The 14825-nt window shown below is 35.5% G+C and overlaps 2 protein-coding genes across 10 annotated transcripts in view; one reads left to right on the top strand and one right to left on the bottom strand.

Annotated features, from left to right (window-relative positions):
• slc12a5a (solute carrier family 12 member 5a) overlaps positions 1–14825 on the top strand; it is a 2560186-nt gene that overhangs the window by 840079 nt on the left and 1705282 nt on the right. The gene's annotated exons all lie outside the window — the stretch shown is intronic.
• nav1b (neuron navigator 1b) overlaps positions 13670–14825 on the bottom strand; it is a 947042-nt gene continuing 945886 nt past the window's right edge. Inside the window, exon 9 of the mRNA XM_087258124.1 lies at positions 13670–14295. The gene's annotated coding sequence lies outside the window, so the exon portion shown is untranslated. The remainder of the gene's footprint in view (positions 14296–14825) is intronic.

The following is a 14825-nucleotide window of genomic DNA, read 5'->3' as shown; positions in this document are numbered from 1 at the left end:
AATCAGAAGGAAGTAGTCGCTTGAGAGGTGTTCAGAGAACACAGACCTGTGAACTTTTTTTCCGACCACAGTTGTTCCCAAGAGTTTGATTATTGCGGTTGCCTGATTTTCAATTATTGAATATATTACTGAATATATCAATTATACCCCACGGTGCGTGCCCTGCGGGCCCGTCCACTACGCCACTGCTTATGACAATTCATGACCTTTCAATACCGGACAGAGGACTGAAAAAAACATAGGAGTGCAAATGAACAGGACATTATTACACAAATCACAAACAGGGGTGACACAGCAGGTGAAACTTATGATCATTAGAAAACAGTGGGAAACCGAATAAAGGGGTCGCTTGATGCAAATATGAACACATGGAGCTAGGCACATGTGAAAACAAAACACAGAAATAAACAGACATAGGCCTGTCACGATATAGTTTTTTATTCTTTTTTTGTACGATATATTGCGCCAAACTACACTCGCCAGTCATAGTGGTTATTTATTAGGTACACCTGTCCAACTGTTCATTAACGCAAGTTTCTAGTCAGCCAAAAGCCCACACGGGGTGCTGCTCCTGTCAGCTAAGAACAGGAAACTGAGGCTACAGTTCACACAGGGTCACCAAACTTTGACAATAGAAGATTGGAGAATTGTTGCCTGCTCTGATGAGTCTCCATTTCTGCTGCAACATTTAGATGGTCGAGTCAGAATTTGGCATCAACAATATGAAAGAATGGATCCATCCTGCCTTGTATCAATGGTTCAGGCTGGTGGTGGTGGTGTAATGGTGTTGGGATATTTTCTTGGCACACTTTGGGTCTATTAGTACCAATTGAGCATTGAGTCAACGCCACAGCCTACCTGAGTATTGTTGCTGACCATGTCCCTTTATGACCACAGTGTACTCATTTCCTGATGGCTACTTCCAGCAGGATAACACACCATGTCATAAAGCGTTAATCATCTCAGACTGGTTTCTTGAACATGACAATGAGTTCACTGTACTCAAATGGCCTCCACAGTCACCAGATCTCAATCCAATAGAGCACCTTTGGGATATGGTGGAATATGAGATTCACATCATGGATGTGCAGCCGACAAATCTGCAGCAATTGTGTGATACTATCATGTCAATATGGAGCAAAATCTCTGGGAAATATTTCCAGTACCTTGCTGAATCTTTGCCACCAAGGATTAAGGCAGTTCTGAAGGCAAAAGGGGGTCCGACCCAGTACTAGTAAGGTGTGCCTAAAAAAGTGGCCGTTCATTCCCCTGTGGGAACCCCTGTGTAACGACCGGGGGAGGGAGTGACAAATACAACTTGAGGTAAGATCCAATATGCAGGTTTATTCTTTGTCAGGCAAGCAGTGGTCATACAGGTGCAAACGGGTATGTGTGGACAATCCAGAATCGTAATCAAAGTATAGGCTATAGGTCGTAAAGCAGGCGGCTAAACAGGATAACAAGGATACGAGGTTTGGTTCAAACACGGAGAAACAAGACAGGGAAACGCGTTGTAATGTCACACTAGGTAAACAAGACTCGGCAAACTGGATGGTTCATGAGTGGCTTATAAGTGTTGTGATATCAATCTGTGACGAGGTTCAGCTGGTGATTGTAATCAGGTTAGATGAATGAGCAGGCGTGCGTGTCTGGAGGAAGTGCATTTATGAAAATGTAGTCCAGGAGCAATGCGGAAGTGTAGTTCATAGTTCTAGTGGAAACCAGCGATCTCTGGAGAACACCCTGATAAATAAAGGGACCAAACTGAAAGAAATTGAATGCATGAATATTAATTTGGGTGTACAAAATTTTGCAGTGTGATCTTAAGTTTTTGGTAAATTAATTCCAGATTTGGAATCTAATATACACACATACCAAAATTATTCAATTTAAATGTACATTCAGAAGATATACAAATGATAGATTGGATGGTACACTTTTGAAGATTTGCAAATATATAGCTGTTAATAACATTAAGAGACCAATTGAACATTTTCTGGATTTACTGGATTTATTAGGTATGGGTTTGAGTAAAATGATGGTGTTTGTTTTGTTCTAAAGGTTTATTTCATTTATTTATTTATTTATTTATTCATTTATTTATTTATTTATTTATTTATTTTATTCCGCAAACATTGGATGTTCATATTAGGTTTAAGCCATGCATGACACTGGACTTTTCTTCCCATAGACTTCCATTCATACACACCCGAATGCATCAGACCGGAAACACAAGCTCGTGCGACAAGTTTCACAGTTCGCTGCATGGCAAAGTTCAAGTTTGGTGAACTCTGACCTGCGAACTTGCATCACGTGATTGTGTGAGACCAACTAAAGATCAAAACATGACCTCTCTGTACAGATATGTAAAAGATGGAGCAATTGCTTACTTTTTTTTTTATGTCTAATCATCTTGTATAATCCCGCCTCTTCACAGCCCCGTATGACAGAATTTTGCAAGCTCAAACTCTTGAGTGAACGCAGCTTTATTTTTTATATTTTAAAAAAGACATACTTAAGACAAACAAACTAGTACTAACATCTAAAAAAATTCTAAAAAACGACATTATTTTAATATCACAGGACTTTTAGGTGTGGATTATAATCTGACTGCCTGGCCATTACTGTATTTATAGAGATCACTTTGCACTCAGTGTTGTGTTTTTTTTCAAGGCATCACAGCTTGTCTGTCTATAAACATAGAGCTATAAAAATGAAGAGGTGTATTAAATGTGTGTGTTCGAAATAGACTGTGTTTAATGCATGTAATGGATGCACATTTTATTCACAGAGAGCCGCTTCATAACATTTGCTCTTATATTTCTGTGGGTTGTGATGAGTTTGAGATGGCGGGGTCACAGTCCGTCAACACTTCTGCTTCAGTGCCGCAGGGAAATCAGCTGCCTTTTTCATTTATCTGTCTGTAATCTCCATGCGCACAGATCTGGCAATCTCTTTTTCAGTTGTGCTGTTGTTCTCACATCACAGTCCTCTGTGTATTCCTTCACTTCCTTAAGCAACATTTTGACTTAGATTTTCGTTTAGTTTTTATTTTAAAATGAAAAATGTATACACGTTTTGTTTCTGTTTCGTTTTTGTTGTTGTTACTTTGTTGTTTTAGGTTGTGTTTTGCTGTTTTTTTTGTGTTTTTTTGTGTGTTTTGTGTTCTTGGTCTGGTTTTTGTGTTTTTGTTTTGTGTTTTTGTTTTAATTTGTTGTTTTTTTGTTATGTTTTTTTGTTTGCATTTTGTTAATGTTTTTCGGTTGTGATTTTTTTGTTTTGTTATTAGTTTTTGTTGTTTTTTTGTTTAGTTTTGTTTTTGTTTTGTTGTCTTTTGTTTTTGTTGTGAATTGTGTTTAGTTCAGTATTTATTGATTTTGTTTTGTTTTGTTAGTTTTCAAATTTTTGTTTTGTTTTTTTGTTGTTTATTTGTTTTGATTTGTTGCAGTTTTTTGTGGTTTCGTTTTGTTTTGTTTTAATTTTTATTTTTTTAGCTTTTATTTTGTATCTTTGGTCTGTTTTGGTTTTGTGTTAGTTTCTTGTTTTTGTTTTGTTGTCTTTTTGTCTTTTTGGTGTTGTTGTTGTTGTTGTTTTTTCTTTCTTTTGTTTTGTTAATTGTGTTTACTTCAGTATTTATTTATTGTAATATATATTTTTTTCATTTTTGTAGTTTTTTATGTTTTGTGTTTGTTTTGTGAATTGTTTTTAGTTAGGTATTTATTTATTGTTTTGTTATGTTTTTGTTTTTTATTTGTGAATTGTGTTTAGTTCAGTTCAATAGTTACAAGGCTCAGTCGAAGGTCACTGCATTATCTTTTATTAAATTAAACTAACTAGATTTAATATTTTATTAAATTTACAAAATATTCAATTAGATTTATTTAATTTAATTTTTGTTTAGATTCAGATGGGATTTATTTGTTTAAGTCAACGACATAAGCTTAAGTTTTTTTATTTTCATTTTCTTTCCGCTTAGTCCTTTTATTCATCAGGGGTCGCCACAGCAGAATGAACCTTCAACTTATGCATTATATGTTTTATACCGCGGATGCCCTTCCAGCTGCAACCCAGTACTAGGAAACACCCATACACACTCATAGACTACGGCAAATTTATTATATACAATTCACCTATAGCGCAGGTCTTTGGCCTGTGGGGGAAACCGGAGCACCTAGAGGAAACCCACGCGAATACGGGGAGACCTTGCTAAGAGGCGACAGTGCTAACCACTGAGCCACAGTGTAACCTTTTTTTTTTTTTTAAATAAATATTTGTATTCTATATTAATTAGTTTATTGTTTTCACACAGATGATGGCAGTTATGGCAGTGGTTTTTAATCGGATTTTAGATTTGTGCAGTTGTCAAATGATATTATTTTAAGCTAGCACCTCAAGGCTAATTATTGAATTTGATCAATTATATATGTTAGTTTAATTTAGTTTGATTATGACTGCATTCCTTTGACTTTCTAATAATAGTAACAGACAACAGCCAAACATCTACACTGGTCTTTCCAAGTCAAAGATGATCAAAATAATTGTAAACTCACAGTCTGTCAAACCGGAGTCACATCAACGTCCCATATTGCAGAGAGAAAAATCAATTTGCTTGCAGGACAGTACAGTATCCCCCATTTTTTTATTGCCCTTTCTATCTTTCTGTCTGTCTCTTAGCCTTTGAATGGGAAGCTATTGAGCGTAATAGACTTTTCTTCTTCTTCTTCACTGACTCCAGTGTGTGTTTTCTAGCACAAAGCGGAGCTGATGGCGACTCTTATCAGCGAGTCCACAAGGCGCCGACGCTTTCTGAGACGTAAGCTGTGTGAGCGCTTGTGTAAACCCTATCCTCAGCTATATTTCACACACACACACACACACACACATGCCCTCAGAGGCCAGACACTGATAGCCGGACAACATTTAGCCACTAAATGCCAGCCGCCAATCCAATTCATATTTAAAGTGAAGCAAAATACCCTTTTCAAGTGTTCATTATCAAGAGAATATTGATTATTAGAGTCCTAAAACGTTTTTATACAAACACTCTCATGTTAATCTAAACAATTGGATTTAACTTTTTGTTTTGCTTAAACTTTGTGTTTTTAGTAAACTTGGTTATCGATGGTAGTAACAGTATTCCTCAGCATTGGCTTGGTTCAGTGTGGACAACGCATGAACAAAATGTTGGACCTCCTAAAAATGTGATTAAGACTTTTAATTACCTTTTAAGAGGCTTCATTTTCTTATAAGTAATTTATCAACTTTTAATACTTTTTAAGACCTGCAGCCTTCCTTAATGTCTGAAGTTTTAAATATTTATATTAGTCCTTATATTTTTATATCTAAAACTATCTGTGTTTTTACTTATGTTCCCTAATTTAGACTCTTAATATTATTTGGTTATATATTAAAGTCACAAGCATTTCTATAAGCATTTCACTGCATATCTTGCTGTGTACAGTATGATCGTGTATGTAATAAATAATTTTAGTTAATTTTTAATTAATTTAATTAATTTAATTTTTTTTTTTTATGCTGTGGATGAAGTTTTCAGTTCCTAAAGTTACAGTGTGTTTTTAATGTACGTGAACTCTTTTTGCATTGCTCATTATATAAGCTCTTTATTAATGATCAGCTCTGCGTGAAGCATATACAGTTCAAGAACAAAGCCGGCATAGATTTACAAGCCATGTATAGTCTCTGTGAACTGCTGGGTTGCCAGAACCTTTGAAATGAATAAGCTGCTAATTCACTTCATGCTAATTAAGGCTGCAAATGAAAACACAAATATGCTAAGCAGGCCAGGGGTTCGAAGTTACTGCTTCAATTCTAACCATCAGAAAACCTGTGAATTGTTTGTCAGGAAAAGAACAATTCAACTTGTAATTCCCACTGCTTTTTCCAGTTCTGTAGCTTTGGTATGATATTAGGTGTTTGATTTACCTCAGTCATTAAACTTAATGTTGAGAGAATTCAATTCTTGCATTGTTAACCCAAAGTTTAGGTGAGCTTCAGTTTGTACTTTTGATGTCCATTTCAGAAACCAATATGTTATGATGCTTAGCCAACGGTATGATACATTACAGACACATATAAAGCAGTTACTTCAGGATTCACCATGCACAAATAAGTTGCAATTTCATATATGATAAAACATTTAATTAAAACAATAAGTACAATCAGATTTTTGATTATAATAATGCGATTAGATACAATATGCATGTCAAGTCAAACTAATATAGAAGGAGAAAAAAAAATCCATCCGCCAGTTGGAGGGAGAGGCGGAAGGACATGCAGTAGTTCGGCATTCACGTAAGGAAAAAAGGAAACTGAAACCTAACCTGAACAGAATCTCCGCCAAAGCTGAATCTCCGCCAAAATTGAGCAAAAGAAAGTGCACAACAGTTAAAAAACCATCATCAAGTCCCGGAGTGGCAGCCGGTGAGAACTTTACTTTGGTTATTGCATGAAAATCGTGACTGTCATGTCAGTATTTGAGGGTAAATCAACCGTGAATCTGAGTTCAATTTCGGCACAGAGGAAAAAGTTGCTCCTACAGTGCTTATCTGCCCGCTGCTTAATTATTTCAAGATACAAATAGTTATTTGCAAACTAGAAGATGTTATGAAGCAGAAATGTATAGTTTTGGTTATTTTAATCATCATTTGAGTGCTATCTGACTGGTGTTAATATGTTAATTTTCCTCCGTGATTCATATGCATGCATGAGCAGATCACGTGCACATAAGCTGATTGCTGCAGTAGCAAAATGAATCGCATTTCATTTATGTCTTAAAACTAAATATTTAAGTTCAGTAATAAACTGTACTGTTGATTGTGCTTTAACAAGCGATAATTCAGTATAATATTTGAAAATACTGTGTGGAAAATCTGACAAAATTCACAAATGTTTGTATATATATATATTAGGGATGTAACGGTATCAGAATTTCGCGGTACGGTAATACCTCGGTATGAATGTCACGGTACGGTATTTATTGAATCATTTACAGGAAAAAACAAAACTTATGAAAATACTCCAAAAAAGTGCCAAAAGTGTCAATGACATACAAATTAGCCATCTATCTGTAAGCTTTGAAACAGGAACTTCAATTTTAATAAAAAAAAAATTATTAAACCATGTAAAAAAATAAAGTTTCAATTTAGTATTGTTGAAAACTCATCACATTCAACATTTAATCACACTCAGCCCATCTACCCAGATGAGAGCTCTGCTAGTCGGACTTCTCATCAAGCATCTCCCGCTGGATCTAATCTCACTATATTTATTAAACGGGATATTTCATTTATCTTGTTGTCTTTATCTAACGACATATTCCCTGACTTTGGGCATTGGAATCTATTACTTGTTCTCAGGTAACGTGTTTTGGCTGAGCGCAAAGATAAGTTAATGATTAATGTAACCACGTACATTCTGTATATTGACTGATCGCCTTTATTTCCTATAATGTAAAAACTTATTGTATGTTATACTTTTAAAATGGCCATTATCGATTCTTAAAACTGATACTCAGCAAAAGAGAGGCTGTGTTTCGTATTTTCACTGAAATTGAAAGGAGGCAGTTGTTATCGGCTCCGTTTTGTTATAAATATCCACACAGTGATGACGCTCATGCAGCACGGCGCCTCAACATTTCTGCTGTCTAAGTTGCTAATATTAAAATGAAAATAGGCAGTTCCTTAAATCATGTTTACATTTTATTGTTGAGAAAGTGAAACAAGGTAGCCAGGGTGATGTGAATGAAGTTATAAAGTACACTGTTCCCTTTGAAGATTTACCCGTGTCCTCGGTATAATCTGCTTTTCCATATCAAACTGAGAAGAAGAGACTGCAGCCTTGATCAAACTTGCGAAGTCTGAACTTACACGGAGATAATGCAGGACTGAACTGTGCGTGTAAAGCAGGTCGCACACCAGAAGCGACGCTCGGCGGTGCGCCGCGCAGCGCCACGTATTTTAGAATTCTAATTATAGGTTTCTATCAGGATACACACACCGGCGCCGCAAGTCGGCGGCTGTCGGCGGCGCCCGGCGACGGCTCAGGACGCAGTTCATTTTTCAGTCGCGCCACAGAGCGCCATCTGATTAGTTTCATGTTAAATATCATTCGAATGTGCGCGTCTGGTGTGCGATACTTTAATCTGGCATGTACGCGCCGTGTCGCGGCGCCGAGCGGCGCTTCTGGTGTGCGACCTGCTTTAGAGTTTTCCAGCTCTTTTCATCCCCGCTTCTAGCAGCACACTCCATTTCCGCATTACTGGATCTGTAGCAACAACAGACCGCAAGGGATGATGGACAAGCATGGGCTGATGGCAATTGTAGTTTTCGTTACCTCCCGTTCGCTTCATTCGCCTGAGCAAATTTTCTCAGAAGACCTATAGTTTTACCGAGTCATGCGACTTCGGTAATATCGAAAAAAATTAATATTGCGGTATGACGGTATTTACAATACCGTTACATCCCTAATATATATGTTTATTTGCAATTTAATTACATATGTTGTATTTTTGTTTATTTTGAAGGTTTTTCACCTTTCTACTTTCAACTTTCCACCTTTATACTTTTTACCTGCCTTTCTGCTGCATTTATGATGCAATAAATGGATGAGTGGAATCCAGTTAAAACTTCCTTGATGATGTGTCTTCCTTTCAAGCGGGAAAACTTGTGCATAAGAGAATAGCTTGACAATGCAATGGAAAAATGTGATGACTTTTTTATTGCTTTAATTGTCAGGTTAAGCTCAGTTTCTATTGACTTAGAAACTGACTTATAGGAATTCAACTGAATTTTTTTCAATGCAAAAATATTAGACGTGATGCATCGCTCTTTAAATGCCAACTTGTTTGTGATGCACACTTTTTAAACATAAGCATCATGTTGTTAAATTTCTTACACACAGAACAATTCTGAAATCAGCTCTTAAGTTGTTCTAATACACTCTAAGCTTGCTTAACTGCTGTTGTCATCTGTCTCATTAGTAGCGGAACCTCCTGAACCTGTGGGTCCTAAGTTCACTAAGCGCAGTCAGGTGAGACTGAAGGGTTGTGTAATACAGAGACAACATATCAACGGACGTATGATGAAATATCATAACACATAAGGCTGCTTCTGATCTCCGCCTGGATGCTCGCTGGTAAATTAGTTAAAATTAATGTGATTTTAATTAGACTTTGTTCTTGACCTTGTTTGCACAGCAGTTTGACCTAGACAGATGCTCAAGTTAGAAACACACGTTCATGTAAACCCGATTGTCCTCAGATATGCAAGTTTGACTTGCTTAGATCCTGATTTTGCAATAATTGAATGTAAAAATAAATTGTTTTTTGAAATATTATTTAGATTTAAATGAACAGATTTTATATTTAAATATATATTTGAACTGTTATGAAATGCTGAATTTTTATTATTATTATTATTATTTTATTTTTGAAAGTGTTGATAATAGCTTTTTCTGTTTAATTTCATTCTGGTGGCAATTGTGATGATTTTTAAAGATTTTTTGACTAAGAGAAAATATAATTTAAAAGTCTTTGTAACATTAAATGTGTAAATGTATAATGTCACATTTTATCATATTAATGCATGCTTGCATAATAAAAATATTTTCATTTTATTTTAAGCCTTGTTTAGCCCAAAATTTGAAGGTCAAGGCAGCAGAATTGATAGTACAAAGAAATGTTTCTCATTCGCCAAATCACTAGTCTTTTTTGTTTTAATTAATTAAGCAGCCAAATTATTTTAATTTATCAAGGAGCCAAAAACTACATGTGAAATATTTACAATAAAAAAATAAATAAAAATTATATATATATATATATATATATATATATATATATATATATATATATATATATATATATATATATATATATATATATAAGCATTTCTTTTGCATTTTTATTTATTTATTTCAAAGCTATTAATTAACTCATAGTTAATTTATTTATTTATTATTTATTACTTGTTTCATTTAATTTAATTTCGTTTTATTTTAGTTTTTCATTTTCATTTATTTACATTCGACTCAGTCTCTTTAATAATCAGGGGTCACCACAGCGGAATGAACCGCTAACTTATCCAGCATATGTTTTACCCAACAAATGCCATTCCAGCCGCAACCCAGTACTGGGAAACATGCATACTGTACGCACACATACGCTACGTCCAGTTTAGTTTATTCAAGTCACCTATAGCGCATGTGTTTGAACTGTGGGGGAAACCGGAGCACCCGGAGGAAACCCACTGCATTTTATTTTATTTTACTTTATTTTGTTTGGTTTTTGTTTTGTTTTGTTTTGTTTTATTTTATTTTATTTTATTTTATTTTATTTTATTTTATTTTATTTTATTTTATTATTTTATTTTATTTTATTTTATTGCATTGCATTGCATTGTATTTTCTTTAGTTTTTATTTTCTTTTATTAAAATATGACCACATTTTCTTTATTCTCCCCAACTCTATATTAGTCTCTACAGCATTTTTTTGAGAAACAGACAAGTCGATTTTGTGTTCACATGTTCAGGATTCAGAGATGTTGTTCAGTCAATGTTCTTGCCAACACGCATCATGCTGTAAATCCCCAGGATCCCTTGTCTTAAACAGTCAGTTTTCACTCAGTGCTGCTGTCCTGCTGGAGCTGGTGGCGTTTGATTGAGTTGATGTGTCGTGACACACTTTTCTGATCTTCTGACATGTTCAGACGTGTGGACCTGGGCTTTAATGCACTGCAATATTTGTCTTCTCTCAAAGCCCAGAGTAATATTGTTCAGTGTGCGTAACCGCCACAGTCTAATTATGCTTTTATAAATTGAAATATTGAAATGCTTTTCCACCCCTGAGCAATAAAAGCATGCATATACAGTAAGTGTTGCTGTGTGACAGCTCTGCAGTATATAGAGTTGAAGTCAGAATTATTAGCCCCCCTGAATTATTAGGGCCCCTGTTTATTTTTTTCCCCAAATTCTGTGGGAAGATTATTTCAGCACATTTTTAAACATAATAGTTTTAATAACTCATTTCTAATAACTGATTTATTTTATCTTTGTCATGATGACAGTAAATAATATTTTACTAGATATTTTTCAATACGCTTCTATACAGCTTAAGTGACATTTAAAGGCTTAACTAGGTTAATAAGGTGAACTAGGCAGGTTAGGGTAATTAGGCAAGTTATTGTTTAATGATGGTTTGTTCTGTAGATTATCGAAAAAAAATAGCTTAAAGGGGCTAATAATTTTGTCCCAAAAATGTTTTTTTTAAATTAATAACTGCCTTCAATGTAGACAAAATGAAACAAATAAGACTTTCTCTAGAAGAAAAAATATTATCAGACATACTGTGAAAATGTCCTTGCTCTGTTAAAAATTATTTGGGAAATAATTGAAAGAGAAAAAAAAAAATCAAAATGGGGCTAATAATTCTGACTTTAAATATATATATATATATATATACATATATATATATATATATATATATATATATATATATATATATATATATATATATATATATATATATATATATATATATATATATATGCATACATGCATACATACATCCATACATCCATCCATCCATACATACATACATACATACATACATCTATACATACATACATACATACATATGTATCTTCTTCATCTTTTTGCATTTAAAATGTTATAACTAACTGTGACATTTAATGACTGTTATTATAAGCTTACATAAAATCTCATTCACATTCATGACTTGTGTCATCATGATTATAAATGTTTTTATGGTAGTCTTATGAACACCCCATCAAGTGTCACTGTAATTTCAATTTATTATTATTTAATATTTATTATTAACTTTTTTTGTTTCACGCTTGTATTTTATATTCTTATTTTTTTTTTCAGTTCTTATTGCTGGGATTGTTTTTAAAAATCATGTTTATTTTTAGGAATACTGGTAGATATTTTGCATTATTTAGTTCAGCTAAACTGAACTTAAACACTAAAAACTGAACTACCCTGATCCAGTTACTATGACCATTTATGTGAAGCTGCTTTGACACAATCTACATTGTAAAAGCGCCATACAAATAAAGCTGAATTCAATTGAATTGAATTGAATATTTCTAAATATGGTTATAAATTGTGATCATCTTTATGTATTTTGTTTTTTATTTTATTTTATTTTATTTTATTTTGACCTTTTTGTTCTTTCTGAGCAATTTGACCCTAGTGTGACCCAATTAATGAGAGACCACTTATTTCTGAGAAGTTTGTGTCTTTTCATGCATGACAGTATATGACAAATATGACAAACAGTCATAAAGTATATGACAAAAAGTATATGACAAAGTCAAAAAGTATATGACAAACATAGTTTGTTAAAGGTACAATCTATGGTACATATGGTCAGAGATTTGCTCTTATCAGTCAGCTGTGACTTCCCACTCCTCTCACTTTAAAGCCCCTTGATAAAAATGAAAAATCAAATAAACTGTAGGATGGAATAAAACGAGTTTCGCTCAATAGTCCCCGGGGCAATTTATTTCAGCATTTTCTGGGTATCTTCATCGTATTGATTTCCCTGTTTGTCCGCAACTCCTCTGATATTTGAGTGTTTTTTTATTGAATAAGTGTTTGTCCATTGTATTGCGGGGCTGGTTTTAGATGAATGGTCAGTTTGATTTGTGATTTAACCTTTACAGATATCTTTGACTGCAAATGGAAAGGCCAATGAAATATAACTGGCTTTGCAGCAGAATTGCAGGATCGTTTCTGTCTCATCCAATTAAACCTTTTGTCCTGTTCTACTAAATCATTGTGATATTTAAACAGCCACTCTTTTTGGATTGAAAACCACTAGTTGGCTGTCTTTTGTTGGTGCTTTTTTCCTCAGAATGAACAGTGGCTGAATATACAGTGGCTGAATGAACATACTGCTTTGAAAGTGGCTCGAATAGGCCATTGATGTGATTCCTGACTGTGTTTTGTTGGTCACCTATAACATTTTTAACAATTATCCAAGTTGTCCTCACATTTTTATATACACTGGAGCATCAGCAGTGTTTGGAAGGGTTTGTAGCTTGGAGCATACCCTGCTCTGTTTGGTCAGATGGCCCAGTCTGTTGTAATTGGCCATTTGTTCCAGTTTATTGTGATTGATTTAAATAAACCTACTGGTTTCTGATTGCTCAGTCTGATGTGATTGGCCACTTGGCCCAGTCTGTGGTGATTGGTTTAGTTGACCATACTTTACTGTGACTGTTCAGTTAGCACCAATCCTCTCTGATTGGTCAGATGATCTAGTGTGTTGTGAATTGTTACAAATATCCCTATTTTTATTGTTTTGATGGTCCAGTATGTTGTGATTGGTCCCATGCAGTGGCGTAGCGGACGGCCTGCAGGGCACGCACCGCGGGGGGGGGCCGCGTGATTAGGGGGCCCCCCGTCGTCGCAATTTTCAATAATTGAAAATCCGGCAACCGCAATAATCAAACTCTTGGGAACAACTGTGGTCGGTACCAAAGTTCACAGGTCTGTGTTCTCTGAATACCTCTCAAGCGGTGGACTACTTCATTCTGATTGCTTGCCGCCAGTGTTGCCAACTTAGCACCTTTGTCACTAGATTTAGCGACTTTTCAGACCCCCCTAGCGACAAATCTAGCGACTTTTTTGTGTGTTATTGGGGATTATTTTAGATTGTCATTTGTCCATATTGTACCGTCCCTACTCTTCTCAACGAGCTGCGTGTGATGCCGCCGGCCCCTCCCCCGCCTCACAGCACTGACAGGCGGCCCAGTCAGTCCTCGTACAGCAGCCTCTCCCACCTGCAGCCCGAGAGCAGATCACCCCTCTGCGTACCGACGACAAATGACTTAGCACAGGCAGTGTGAAGGTATTTCCCTTGTACAGTCAAACCGATCCTTTTCTACTTTATTTTAACAATTTAATTGGACCATTTATTCTTTTCTTGTTCACAATCACAGATATTTTAGTGACAGTTTCTGAACTTGTCTGAGTTTATTACATATGAGAGATTACTGCACATTCACTACACATCTATAATGACATACTGTATTTAAACAGCAATAAATTTAGTTAAATAAACATGCTTATATAAAGTGTAGTGCAATTATAAATACCCCTTTATTAACCATAGGCTGTTAAACAGAAACGGTAGAACGTGATGACGTCAGTGATATGCAAATTGACGTATGACGTACCCCCCCCCCCCCCCCCACTTCATCAGGGGGCCCCGTCAGCGATCCCTGCAGGGGGGCCTCCGCATTTTGCGCTACGCCACTGGTCCCATGTTGTGATTAGTCCCATGACCCAGTATGTTGTGATCACTTTAGATGACCTTACTCTACTTTGATTGCTCAGATGGCCCAGTCTGTTTTATTTGATTTAGATTACCCTATTGTTCTCTTATTGGTCAGATTGCCAAATCTGTTGTGATTGGCCACTTGGCTCAGTCTGTTCTGATTGGTTTAAATGACTCTACTTTGCTGGGACTGGTCAGTTAGCCCTCATCTTCCCTGATTTGTCAGATGGCCCAGTCTGTTGTGATTGGTCACATGACTCAATATGTGTTGATCAGGTTAGATGCTTTTACCTCTGCTTTGATTGATCAGATGGCCCGGTCTGATGTAAATGGCCACATGGATCAGTCTGTTTTTATTGGTTTAGATGACCCTATTGTTTTCTGATTGGTCAGATTGCCTAGTCTGTTGTGATTTGTTTAGATGACTCTACTTTGCTTGATCATGTGGCCCAGTCTGTTGTGAGTGGTTTAGATGACCCTGCTTTGCTGTGACTGGTCAGTTAGCACC

This window comes from Danio rerio, chromosome 6 (assembly GCF_052040795.2).
Source record: "Danio rerio strain M-AB ecotype USA chromosome 6, GRCz13ab, whole genome shotgun sequence".
Classification (NCBI taxonomy): Eukaryota; Metazoa; Chordata; class Actinopteri; order Cypriniformes; family Danionidae; genus Danio; species Danio rerio.
The sequence above is the reverse complement of the archived record's forward strand: the minus strand, read 5'-3'. Positions and strand labels throughout refer to the sequence as shown.